Source organism: Dendrobates tinctorius, unplaced genomic scaffold (assembly GCF_039654945.1).
Source record: "Dendrobates tinctorius isolate UK_male_01 unplaced genomic scaffold, ASM3965494v1 ptg000173l, whole genome shotgun sequence".
Classification (NCBI taxonomy): domain Eukaryota; kingdom Metazoa; phylum Chordata; class Amphibia; order Anura; family Dendrobatidae; genus Dendrobates; species Dendrobates tinctorius.
In genome coordinates, this window is record NW_027361840.1 from 10,674,440 (window position 1) to 10,689,082 (window position 14,643).

Sequence of the window (14,643 nt, forward strand, 5' to 3'; positions counted from 1 at the left end):
TAGACCCCCGCATACAGGACCCCCAGATACAGAAACCCCCCTGTATACAGAGCTCCTGACCATCTATAGCATAGACCCCCGCATACAGGACCCCCAGATACAGAAACCCCCCTGTATACAGAGCTCCTGACCATCTATAGCATAGACCCCCAGATACAGAAACCCCCCTGTATACAGAACTCCCCACCGTCTATAGCATAGACCCCCACATACAGGACCCCCAGATACAGAAACCCCCCTGTATACAGAGCTCCTGACCATCTATAGCATAGACCCCCGCATACAGGACCCCCAGATACAGAAACCCCCCTGTATACAGAGCTCCTGACCATCTATAGCATAGACCCCCGCATACAGGACCCCCAGATACAGAAACCCCCCTGTATACAGAGCTCCTGACCATCTATAGCATAGACCCCCGCATACAGGACCCCCAGATACAGAAACCCCCCTGTATACAGAGCTCCTGACCATCTATAGCATAGACCCCCAGATACAGAAACCCCCCTGTATACAGAACTCCCCACCGTCTATAGCATAGACCCCCACATACAGGACCCCCAGATACAGAAACCCCCCTGTATACAGAGCTCCTGACCATCTATAGCATAGACCCCCACATACAGGACCCCCAGATACAGAAACCCCCCTGTATACAGAGCTCCTGACCATCTATAGCATAGACCCCCGCATACAGGACCCCCAGATACAGAAACCCCCCTGTATACAGAGCTCCTGACCATCTATAGCATAGACCCCCGCATACAGGACCCCCAGATACAGAAACCCCCCTGTATACAGAGCTCCCCACCATCTATAGCATAGACCCCCACATACAGGACCCCCAGATACAGAAACCCCCCTGTATACAGAGCTCCTGACCATCTATAGCATAGACCCCCGCATACAGGACCCCCAGATACAGAAACCCCCCTGTATACAGAGCTCCTGACCATCTATAGCATAGACCCCCGCATACAGGACCCCCAGATACAGAAACCCCCCTGTATACAGAGCTCCTGACCATCTATAGCATAGACCCCCAGATACAGAAACCCCCCTGTATACAGAACTCCCCACCGTCTATAGCATAGACCCCCACATACAGGACCCCCAGATACAGAAACCCCCCTGTATACAGAGCTCCTGACCATCTATAGCATAGACCCCCGCATACAGGACCCCCAGATACAGAAACCCCCCTGTATACAGAGCTCCTGACCATCTATAGCATAGACCCCCAGATACAGAAACCCCCCTGTATACAGAACTCCCCACCGTCTATAGCATAGACCCCCACATACAGGACCCCCAGATACAGAAACCCCCCTGTATACAGAGCTCCCGACCATCTATAGCATAGACCCCCAGATACAGAAACCCCCCTGTATACAGAACTCCCCACCGTCTATAGCATAGACCCCCACATACAGGACCCCCAGATACAGAAACCCCCCTGTATACAGAGCTCCCGACCATCTATAGCATAGACCCCCACATACAGGACCCCCAGATACAGAAACCCCCCTGTATACAGAACTCCCCACCGTCTATAGCATAGACCCCCACATACAGGATCCCCAGATACAGAAACCCCCCTGTATACAGAGCTCCCGACCATCTATAGCTTAGACCCCCACATACAGGACCCCCAGATACAGAAACCCCCCTGTATACAGAGCTCCTGACCATCTATAGCATAGTGCCTATAAGGATGTGCTGTATACATCACTGAAGCTGCGCAGGAGGCTTCCATCAACATACGGGACCCCCCTGTATACAGAACTCCAGACCATCTATATATAGCATGGAGTCTGACCCCCACATACAGGACCCCCTGTATACAGGACTCCCGACCATCTGCGCAGGATGCTTCTATTAAATCCCCAGGACCCACAGACACAGAAACCCCCCTCCCCACGTACAGGACTCCCCAATCATCTATAGCATAGTCTATAGGGACGTCCTGCATACATCACTGGTGCTGCACAGGTTGGCTCTATCAACATACAAGACCCCCAGATACAGGGCTCCCCCATACAGAACCCCCTGCATCCAGTCCTCCCGACCATCTATACACCATAGAGTCTATAGGGATGTCCTGTGTACATCACTGGTGCTGCGCAGGATGCTGCTATCAGATCCCCAGGACCCCCCGATATAGGACCCCCAGATACAGGGCTCCCCCATACAGAACCCCCCTCCCCCCGCATCCAGTCCTCCCGACCATCTATACATCATAGTCTATAGGGATGTCTTGTGTACATCACTGGTGCTGCGCAGGATGCTGCTATCAGATCCCCAGGACCCCCGATATAGGACCCCCAGATACAGGGCTCCCCCATACAGAACCCCCCTCCCCCCCGCATCCAGTCCTCCCGACCATCTATACACCATAGTCTATAGGGATGTCTTGTGTACATCACTGGTGCTTCGCAGGATGCTGCTATCAGATCCCCAGGACCCCCAGATACAGGGCTCTCCCATGCAGAACAACCCCCTCCCCCCACCTCCCGTATATACAGCTCTGGCAAAAATTAAGAGACCACTGTAAAATTGTTCAGTTTCTCTGATTTTCCTCTTTATACTTTTGAGTAAAATGTACATTTCTCTTTTATTCTATAAACTGCTGACATTCCAAGCAATACATTTTGTATTTATTTTCAGAAAATGAGAAATGGTCAAAATAACAAACAAATGCAGAGTGCTTGTAGACCTCAAATAATGCTAAGAAAACAAGTCCATAATCATTTAGAAACAACAATACTAATGTTTTACCTCAGGAAGAGTTCAGAGATCAATATTCTGTTGGATCCCCATGATTGTTAATCCCAGCTTTCCTGCGTCTTGGCTGCTTTCCTCCAGACTCTCACACGGCTTTTGGGTGACCTTATGCCGCTCCTGGGACACGCATGTCAGCAGTTCTTCTTTGTCTGATGGCTTGTGACTCTCCATCTTCCTCCTGATTACGTTCCAGAGGTTCTCAGTGGGGTTCAGGTCTGGAGATTGGGCGGCCATGACAGGGATTGGATGTGGTGGTCCTTCATCCACACATTGACTGACCTAGCTGTGTGGCATGGCGCATTGTCCTCAGAGTTGGGGAACATTGCCTGAGCAGAAGGAATCGGCTGTTTTTCCAGGATAACCTTGTATGCGGCTTGATTCATACGTCCTTCACAAAGATTAACCTGCCCAATTCCAGCCTTGCTGAAGCATCTCCAGTGGTTGATACCTTTTCATGGCTAACTGAAAAGATGGTAAGACATTGCAGCTTTCGAGATTACTCAGGTCTCTTCATCAGGCTATAGACTAATACAAAATCTGAAGAATCACATAATTATACGCAACACAGCACAGAAAAAATGCAATAGATAAGACAAGTGACGTGAAGCAGAGCTATCATTATGGGAGAGGGAGAAACATAAATATTGGACCAGTTCGTAGATAAGAAGTCTGGATGTTTTATTGTCTTCTGATTGCGGTCGCCTAATGTGTTGTGATGCCCCCACAAGGTCTTAGGAGCAAATTCCTTAATTGATGTAAAAAGACATAAATCCATGCGACACATTCATTCCAGCATTGAGTGTGTCAAAGGTCGGCATGAGGTTGTACTCCTCTCTCTCTGAGATATGAAGTTACTTTTCAATACCAGTAATTTCATATCCATGGTGTTGTGATCAGGGATACAAATAGGAAAGTTGTGATTCTGTCTGCAAACATCTGGAGAGGTAAAGGACTTAACAAAAAGACAAGGAATACGTATGAAGTGGCGCAAAATAAATAGTGAATGAGGAGCAAACAAAAAGAGCAAATGACTCCAGAAAAGCAGAGAATCGGCAGCAATGGATCAGCCAATGTGTATAGGGCGCTATCTGTAGGCTCCTCTGTCCAGAACACTGTAATGTACAGGTCTCTGGTGCAAGAATCCCCCTCCCGTCACCCGTCAGACGTTTTGGACTGATAATGAGCGTTCTTTATATTGCTATATTTGTAAAATGCAACTATTTAGTTCATCTTTGTTACACAGCGTCAAATTATATAGTAAATAAAGTCCACATCTTGTGATATATAAGACCAGGAATTAATTTAAGCTTTTCTGCAGTGATGCTCCTCCTTCCTGCAAAAAAAAATATATATACAGTACAGACCAAAAGTTTGCACACACCTTCTCATTCAAAGAGTTTTCTTTATTTTCATGACTATGAAAATTGTGGATTCACTCTGAAGGCCTCAAAACTATGAATTACCACATGTGGAATTATATAATTAACAAAACAGTGTGAAACAACTGAAAATATGTCTTATATTCTAGGTTCTTCAAAGTAGCCACCTTTTGCTTTGGTTACTGCTTTGCACACTCTTGGTATTCTCTTGATGAGCGTCAAGTGGTAGTCACCAGAAATGGTCTTCCAACAGTCTTGAAGGAGTTCCCAGAGATACTTATCACTTGTTGGTCCTTTTGCCTTCACTCTGCGGTCCAGCTCACCCCAAACCATCTCGATTGGGTTCAGGTCTGGTGACTGTGGAGGCCAGGTCATCTGGCGTAGCACCCCATCACTCTCCTTCTTGGTCAAATAGCCCTTACACAGCCTGGAGGTGTGTTTGAGGCCATTGTCCTGTTGAAAAATAAATGATGGTCCAACTAAACACAAACCCGATGGAATAGCATGCTGCTGCAAGATGCTGTGGTAGCCATGCTGGTTCAATATGCCTTCAATTTTGAATAAATCCCCAACAGTATCACCAGCAAAGCCCCCCCCACACCATCACACCACCTTCTCCATGCTTCACGGTGGGAACCAGGCATGTAGAGTCCATCCGTTCACCTTTTCTGCGTCGCACAAAGACATGGTGGTTGGAACCAAAGATCTCAAATTTGGACTCGTCAGACCAAAGCACAGATTTCCACTGGTCTAATGTCCATTCCTTGTGTTCTTTAGCCCAAACAAGTCTCTTCTGCTTTTTGCCTGTCCTTTTTGCTGCAGTGGTTTCCTAGCAGCTATTTTACCATGAAGGCCTGCTGCACAAAGTCTCCTCTTAACAGTTGTTGTAGAGATGTGTCTGCTGCTAGAACTCTGTGTGGCACTGACCTGGTCTCTAATCTGAGCTGCTGTTACCTGAGATTTCTGAGGCTGGTGACTCGAATGAACTTATCCTCCGCAGCAGAGGTGACTCTTGGTCTTCCTTTCCTGGGGCGGTCCTCATGTGAGCCAGTTTCTTTGTAGGGCTTGATGGTTTTTGCCACTGCACTTGGGGACACTTTCAAAGTTTTCCCAATTTTTCAGACTGACTGACCTTCATTTCTTAAAGTAATGATGGTCACTCGTTTTTCTTTACTCAGCTGCTTTTTTATTGCCATAATACAAATTCTAACAGTCTATTCAGTAGGACTATCAGCTGTGCATCCACCAGACTTCTGCACAGCACAACTGATGGTCCCAACCCCATTTATAAGGCAAGAAATCCCACTTATTAAACCTGACAGGGCACACCTGTGAAGTGAAAACCATTTCCGGTGACTACCTCTTGAAGCTCATCAAGAGAATGCCAAGAGTGTGCAAAGCAGAAATCAAAGCAAAAGGTGGCTACTTTGAAGAACCTAGAATATAAGACACATATTTTCAGTTGTTTCACACTTTTTTGTTAATTATATAATTCCACATGTGCTAATTCATAGTTTTGATGCCTTCAGAGTGAATCTACAATTTTCATAGTCATGAAAATAAAGAAAACTCTTTGAATAAGGTGTGTCCAAACTTTTGGTCTGTACTGTGTGTGTATGTGTATATAATTTAGATTGTGGTTTGAGCGTCTGTTGTCGTCACTGTAATATATTCAGTTATCCATGTTCCGATTCCCAATATGACATTTTAAAGACAGCAGCTCCTTTTTAGATTTGATTTTAAGAAACATGTTTACTGGATGAATTACATTTACTATAATCAACAGAGGTTTATGAATTACACTAGAGATGCAATAAGGGGAATAGCAGATCCAGCTAGGCCCAACACCTTCCACTAACACAATAGAATGTGAATACTCCCCCAAGAATTGACAAGGTTGAGAACAAAGGTACTGTCACACTTAGCGATGCACCAGCGATAGGACGCGGTCAGGATCGCTGGTATATCGCTAGGTGGTCGCTAGTGAGCTGCCACACAGGCAGATCTCACCAGCGACATCGCTGGGGTCGGGGGTCGCTACTTACCTGTCAGACGCGGCGATCCTGACGTCCTCCCGCCCGCGTCCATGCGTCGCTCGTCGGCGCCACAGGAAGCCCAGCAGGAAGCTGACGACAAGAAATGATCCAGGACCTTCTCGTGCGACCAGCGATGAGCAGCGGGGGAGCCGGTCGGAGGTAAGTATCAGACATAGCGATATCGCTAGCAATATCGCTGCTACGTCACAAAATCGGTGAAATTACAGCGATATTGCTAGCGATATCGCAGTGTGTAACGGGGGCTTTAGGGTCTCGCTCTTAATACTCCTATGGAACATTTCCTAGATGAGCTCTCAGAGAAGAGATCACCTCTCACCTAATCTCTGCTATTCTTGCATCTCATGATTCATGTAACTGAAGGACATATCACGAGTTCCACGTAGGCCTAATGTAGATGAGTACATAGTCTTAGAATTAGATGAATCACCATAGATAAAGGGGCTTTGAACCCTTAGTAAGACAGGTTAATGAGGCTAATGCTAGGGTATTGTATAACCAATACCTGTTTACATCTTTTTCTGGAAATTCCTGAGTGTATCTAATAATTAACAGCCGAAGACAATCTGATTGGTTGCCGAATATGAATGTGATTGGGTGGAACCATTTATGCTTACCTTTGATAATTAACTGACCAATGAAATATGATGCAATGTTAACACCCACCAGAAAGGGTATATAGGACCACACCTTTTCATTAAATGTGGTGCTTGGACAGCATCCTTGATACAGATACACCCTGTCTCTGTGTTGATCTGTCACCTTGCCCGGGCAACAAGCTATCAATCTGGCTACCATTTGGTATGGCTAAAAGATCTCCCGTTGAGAGATAAAGATCAAAGTCATCAATATTGTGCTGACAACAGCAACCAACTATAACCCCCCCCCCCCCCCCCAAACAACTGCAGTGTAAAGCATGGAGGAACAGCGGCAGTTAGAGCCTTTGCTAAGGCAGCAGGTAGATTTCAGACTTTGCCCCACTGGAATAGAGCTGCAGTGTGAAGCATGGAAGAAGCACTGCCTGACTGCCTCTGATAAGACTGATGATGGAGTCCATTATTTTCTGCCTGATCGTTTGTAGATTACAATGAAAAACTATGACAATCTCTTCTCATTTATTACAAAATTCACAATATCAATAATGCAAAAATTACTGAAATTCCTCTTCAATTATTTTTATTTTATAGAGGTCTGAGCTCTATTTTTTCCAGCACAGAACTCCAAATCCACCCACATTCAGTTGCATAACTGTCTTTCTGCAGCCACCACTAGGGGGAGCGCCCCGTGTACTGTTAATATGGAATAATGATATAGCCATTGTGCAGGGAGCTCCCCCTAATGGTGGCTGTGGGAAGGTAGAATATTAAGAATTTGTCTGTGCAATAGACTTGGAGCTTTGTTTCTGGGGAAAAAAAAGAGCTAAGAATAATTTATTATGAGGGTTTGATGCTTTGAGATGGAAGACTGATGCATCCTTTACCACCCTGAAACTTACATCAGCCCTAATATCAATGCCTTTTAAACCATTGCAGATCGACTTCTTGTTTTATGCAATGGTTGTGCATTTGGGCACTAAGTAAGGCTATGTTTACACATTGCATTTTTCTTTCTGCAGGCAAAACCTGCTCTCTTTGCAGTAAAGAAACTGCTTACAAAAAAGTAGCTTAAGTTGCGGTTTTCCTGCAATTTTTTGTTGTCTCATAAAGTTTGGTGTAACCCCCCCCCCCCCCACACACACACACACAAAAAAAAAAACATGATGCAACTTCCTTACATTTTTGCACTTGCTGATTGTTTTCTATTGGTTAGAAAAAGCACTGAAAATACTCTGAAGGAGGTGACATGTTGCAGTTTAGGCCTGTTTCACACTTCCGTTTTTGTGTCCGCCAAACGGATCCGTTTCCGTTTTTTTGACGGAAACTGATGCAAACGGATCCGTTTTTAAAAAAACGGATCCGTTTTTTTGACGGATCCGCGGTAACCACTAATGGAAGTCTATGGGACAAAAAAACGGATCCTGCAAAAAAATGGCGGATCCGTTTTTTTACGGAAACCAACGGATTTTGACGGATTTGAAAAAACGGAAGTGTGAAACAGGCCTTACTAAAACGCAGCAGTTTTCCAAATCAGTCAGGAAAAAAAAATGAAGTGTGCATGAGATTTCTGAAATCTCACATATTTTCCTGGTTTCCTGTTAACGAAGCTTAAAACGTGGATTAAAAAACGCATTAAAAACGCACCGTGTGAACATGAAAAAACCTCTTGGAAGTAGGTTTAGGCTCTCTTGCATGATACAAAGTTATTGATGTGCAGTTGTACTGCACAATTACCATTCCTGAGATCACTGATGTCCCGATAATTGTGCACTGTAATTGGGCTGCTCCGATCAGCCGACGCGCAAGCAAGACATTCATTCGTTGGGTGAAATCTTTGGCGTGCACAAAACACCATTGTCCCGTGTGACCAGTATAGTCTGAAACTGTTCTCGGCAGCACATCGTCCTGTATAACCATTATAGTCTGAAATTGTTCTCGGCAGCGCATAACCTGTGTGACCAGTATAGCCTGAAATTGTTCTCGGCAGCACATCATCCTGTGTGACCAGTATAGCCTGAAATTGTTCTCGGCAGCACATTGTCCTGTGTGACCAGTATAGCCTGAAATTGTTCTCGGCAGCACATCATCCTGTGTGACCAGTATAGCCTGAAATTGTTCTCGGCAGCACATTGTCCTGTGTGACCAGTAGAGCCTGAAATCGTTCTCGGCAGCACATGTGCACTGAATCGCTGATTGCTAAATTTCTGTCGAGTGGCGGTTGGTAAATTCATAATGTAATCAGATGCCTGTTTTGCGGAGCACGGGAACTTCTCTAGTCCCAGTCGGAGCTGTATTCACAATTCTTCCACTCTTACATCGCTGCTTTCTGCCCGGGTCTATGCCATCCTTTCCTGGCCGCAGCCCTTGCCGACTCATCCTCTGCTGATGCGCCTTATTGTGGGAGCAAAAGTTCTGGAACACATGAAATGTAAATCACTATAGGAGAGAGGAAAAAAATTGTGTTTGGCTTCTTTGTTCAGGTGCACGGTTATATGCACAGTCCTTTAATAAAGTTTAATTTTGGAGTCCATGCATAAAAGAAAAGACCGACTAATATTCGTTTCCCCACCAACATTGGATTACCGTTATACTTGTGTGTCCCTTGTCTTACACATGTTTATTATACTTGTCTATATTTCCCCTTTTCACATGTAAAGCGCCATGGAATAAATGGCGCTATATAAATGCATAATAATACTGAAAAAATAGACCACGCTTAACTTGCTTGTTTTTTGTTTTTTTTTGCAAGAGAGTTGTAGCTTGCTGAACCGCATTAGGCAACATGGCTGCTTTGTTGAAGAAATGGCGCTGCACCTGTCCCCGGGCCGCCTGTAGTGTTGCCTCCGTGTCCCCGGGCCGCCTGTAGTGTTGCCTCCGTGTCCCCCGGGCCGCCTGTAGTGTTGCCTCCGTGTCCCCCGGGCCGCCTGTAGTGTTGCCTCCGTGTCCCCCGGGCCGCCTGTAGTGTTGCCTCCGTGTCCCCCGGGCCGCCTGTAGTGTTGCCTCCGTGTCCCCCGGGCCGCCTGTAGTGTTGCCTCCGTGTCCCCCGGGCCGCCTGTAGTGTTGCCGCCGTGTCCCCCGGGCCGCCTGTAGTGTTGCCGCCGTGTCCCCCGGGCCGCCTGTAGTGTTGCCGCCGTGTCCCCCGGGCCGCCTGTAGTGTTGCCGCCGTGTCCCCCGGGCCGCCTGTAGTGTTGCCTCCGTGTCCCCCGGGCCGCCTGTAGTGTTGCCTCCGTGTCCCCCGGGCCGCCTGTAGTGTTGCCGCCGTGTCCCCCGGGCCGCCTGTAGTGTTGCCGCCGTGTCCCCCGGGCCGCCTGTAGTGTTGCCGCCGTGTCCCCCGGGCCGCCTGTAGTGTTGCCGCCGTGTCCCCCGGGCCGCCTGTAGTGTTGCCGCCGTGTCCCCCGGGCCGCCTGTAGTGTTGCCGCCGTGTCCCCCGGGCCGCCTGTAGTGTTGCCGCCGTGTCCCCCGGGCCGCCTGTAGTGTTGCCTCCGTCCCATTCACGTCAGTGTACCTGAGCTACAATGTTCGACACAATCTGTGAACTGTCCTTAGATCAGCGGCTTATGAGGAAACCGAAGATGCCTCAATCTGATAACTCCTGAGGCTCGGATGCATCAGGGATGGACGTGTTTGACACCCGTGATTTAGAGAGGTGTGGTGTATGATTTCGGTGCAGGACGGTGCCTTATACAAGGGTGGAGACAGGCGATACAATATAAACATTAATTTACCATCTCGGCACATAGATTATGCCAAAATGAACATCCAGAGTATATAAAGTGACTTGCTTGTTTAGGTGTCCTCACGGTACCTTATCTGTAAGGCTGTGTTCACACGGGGGATTTTTTGTTTAGCTTGTGAATCGCGTCCAAACACTGAGCTGCAATTGTCTCTCTTTGATGTTACCATGCTGTGCTGTAATATAAGCTTGTAGGCTGCAAAGGAAAGCGGAGACCCCACTGCAGACACTGAAATTATTATTTATCGCCATTGGTTCCATGGTGCTGTATATGAGACGGGGTTACATACAAAGTACAGATAACACTTACAGTAAACTAACAATCACAGACTGATACCCTCCCCTTTCGGGCTTACATTCTACAGGGCAGCAGATGCAAGGCATTAAGATGCGAGACTCGTCCAAGTTTCTCGCATGTGTGATCCCCCGGCCTTAGAAAAAGTAGAGCATGGAGCCGTTTTTTTTTTTTTTTTTTTGCTGCAAAAATATAGGTTAATTGCCAGAAAATGGGCGTTTTCAGTGAGTGGCATTGTATTATGCTGTGTGCCATTTAGATAAATTTCCGCCATGTTTGCCACCACAGAAAATAATCCATTTTCAGTCTCTACTGAAAATTCTCCCTTGTGTCAGTATTTGCCTTACGTAAGTTTAGGACCTGGATCATTGGAAGTCTCCATTTAGAAGGATTTAGGTAGTTAGGTTTGTTGCTTGTTCCCAGTTGAGTTGTAACATCTTCAAACAGGATTTCCTTGATGATTCTGGAAGGATACGGCCATGAGAATATTTCCTCTGCAGCTGCTGGTATGAGAACGCGGGATGTGTGGGAGGGGATATGCATATCAGCACATCTTATTAAAGAGGCGCTCCCATCAAAGTTTTTATCCTCTTAATATCTTGCAATCATCATATTATACAGCACTGTGTACTTACAATTGCTTGTTTTGCCTTTCTACCCAGATAATTATTTTCTTTGATCCCTCTCCCCTGCTAGGGACTTTTTCAGTGATGCATGTAGGGATCAGTGAACCCAAACTGTAAAGTCCGAGGTTCGTACCAGACACCCAGTGTCCGGTAACAAATACTGACTTCATACTGTATGTTTGTGTTACTGTTCAGGTTTGGCAGCCTAATAAAGCTTGTTGAAAGGCAGCGCAGCTGACAGCTGTGAACTGACAGCTGTGAACTGGACTTATTATGCTGGGAAAGGGACAATATCCGTGGACCTTCCCAGCCTATTATCATCCCCACCTGTCTGCTTTGCCTTTGCATTTTTATTAAATATGGGGGGACCCTAAAAATAAAATGTGGTGTCCCTTTTTTTTTTTTTTTTCTGAATTTCCAGTTTTCACCCATTTATTAAAAAAAAATCCACATAGGTCCGCAGTAATCCAAATGAAGGTCCTGCGATGATACCAGTCTTCATCCTTTTGTATGAAGCTTTGTTCAGAGAAGCCTCTTCCGGGTCTCGCTCTGTACTCCACAAGACCCGGCTGCTGTGAACTGAGATGACGTCACTGCTCATCAGTCCGACACTCGCTCTGCCCTTTTGAGAACTGACACCTGTGAACTGAAGTAACGTTACTGACATCGCCTCAGTGAGCAGAAGCCGGGTCTTGCGGAGTACAGTGTGATGCAGTGGCTGTTGCTTCAGTGTATGGAGCTTCGCGCTCTAAACGGAGCTCCATAAACTGGATGAAGAAGGCAGGGACTGTTGTGGGACCTCCATATGATGGTGGATCGGTGTGTGTGTTTTTTTTTTTTTTTTTTTTTTTTTTAATATGTGAAAGAGGAAAATTGTCGGAGTTATTTTTTTTTTAAATAAAGGACTTTTGAATGTGTTTGTCGACTACGGGGTTAATAATGGGGTTGTTTGAAAGACGCATCTCCATTACTAACCCAAGTGTTTGATGTAAGCTGTTGACATCGACCCCGATTTGGCAATTGGGAAGAGCCGAGGCTCAATTTCTGGTGCGGCTAAGGTCTGGTTTTATTGGACTGGGAAGGGGCCAATATCCTTGGCTTTTCCCTGCCTTTTAATATCAGCCCCTGCCTGTGTGCCTTGCCCTAGCTTATTAATAAAAATAATTTAAAAAAAAAATGGGGAGACCCCCCCCCCCCTTTTTTTTTTTTTTTTTTTTTTTTTCTTTTTTTTCTTTTTTTTCCCCCATTTGTCCAACCATATTTAATAATCAGCAAAGCAGACAGTTGGGTCTGATATTACAAGTCCTAGAGGGTCCATAGATAATGTTCCCTTCTCAACATAATAAGTACAGCTCAGAGCCGACTGCTTTCCCTTAGTTTTTTATAAGAATAGGGGGGACACCACGTTGTTTTTTTAGTTTTTTATTAACAAGTACAGTAAAAATGCACACGCAGGGCGCTGCTCCATTCCTCTACTTGGATCTCCACCTCCCCGTTTAAGATAATTTTAAAGTTATTTTCTTATCCACATTTCTTTGCAGGGCGATTGTCCTGCTTTTACCCCCTTTTTGCTTCCTTTTTTCAGCCCCGTACCTCTTACTACGACCATTTTACAGCACTAAAGTTCGGGTCCCCATAGACTTGTATGGGTTTCGGTTCCCAAACTTACCTTTGGAATCAAGTTGGGCTGAACCGAAATTTCCATGGGTCCGCTCATCCCTACTCGTGGTTTATAGAGGGGAAAACCTCCTGTTTCTACATAGAGCTTAGAACGATTCGGCTCATCTGTTTTTAATTATGTGATGTCATATTCATAATGGAAAATAGAAGAATTAGCTTGGAAGAAAGGTGAAATAAGTAATAGTGTATACATGGTGCTGTATATATTGAGAGTCTAAACACTTTGATGGGAGGAGTGCTTCTTTATTACTGGAGAAGACTCTAATGAATCGCTGAGATGACGAGAAAATATTAGAATTTGAGCGTCCTCAGTGGTTGATGCCTTTTAATGCTGAACTGAAAAGATGGTAACACATTGCAGATCTCTTCATCAGGCAGAGAATAATACAAAATCCGAGAGGACGAGAAAAATTCCCAAGGAGCTCATTGGCCACATCAGCCTGAACTGTACACTGATTGGCCTTGTTTATTGCAACAGTAATCCTGATAAATCTAAGTAGTTGACATTGTGTCTTTTGGCTCAAAAAAAGCAACAAGGAACCAAAGTTGATGGTTTTTGTAGACCCTGATACCTTCGATTATAGAGACAGTGTAGTCGTGGCCGGAGAGCGCAAAATACACACTTGGATTTGACCGAACGGCTGCGAACAAAGAAATGTTGCCGTGCAGAGTCCACACCAAGACACGGGAGAAGATGACCCCTCCTGGGCAAAAACATCTTTCAAGGCCACCCTTTAAAATATATTTTTCATTTTGCGCCTTCATATCATATTTTTTTTTATTGCCTATGCCCTTCTTCCAAGCGCCATAACGTTTATTCCTCTGTCCACATAGCCTTATGAGGTTTTTTTCCCCCTTGCAAACTTGAATGGCACCATTCGCTTTCTACTCTTTTCACACACAAAAAAACAAACTTTTGTTCAGTATGATTATAGCCATACCAAAGCTTTATTGTTTATTTTATTAATTTAACCCCCCCCCCCAAAAAAAAATAAAAAAATAGTGTAAAAAATGGTGTCACCATTTGCTGATAAATGGAACTTTCTGAAACTTATCTACTAGATGGTGGCCCGATTCTATCGCATCGGGTATTCTAGAGTCTCTGTTAAAATAAAAAATAGTGATATACTCGCCTTCCGACAGCCCCCGGACTCTGTCCCGCCTCTCACCACGCTCCCGGCATCTTCCGGTCCCAGTAATGCTTTGTGCGAAACACCGCTGATGACGTCGCGCTCTCGCAAGAGTGACTTCATCTCCGGCCCTTCTCGCTAATAATTACTGGGACCGGAAGATGTATTGTACTCCAGTTACTCCCAGAGCTGCAGTCACCGTTCTGCTCTTACCTAATGCATTATACTCCAGTTACACCCAGAGCTGCAGTCACTTTTCTGCTGTTACCTAATGTATTGTACTCCAGTTACACGCAGAGCTGCAGTCACTTTTCTGCTGTTACCTAATGTATTGTACTCCAGAATATGTACAGGACTGTGTCTGTG

General features: G+C 45.7%; 1 protein-coding gene across 1 annotated transcript in view; it reads left to right on the plus strand.

Moving 5' to 3' along the window:
* LOC141054061 (uncharacterized) overlaps positions 1-14,643 on the plus strand; it is a 50,156-nt gene that overhangs the window by 1,046 nt on the left and 34,467 nt on the right. The window lies entirely within an intron of this gene.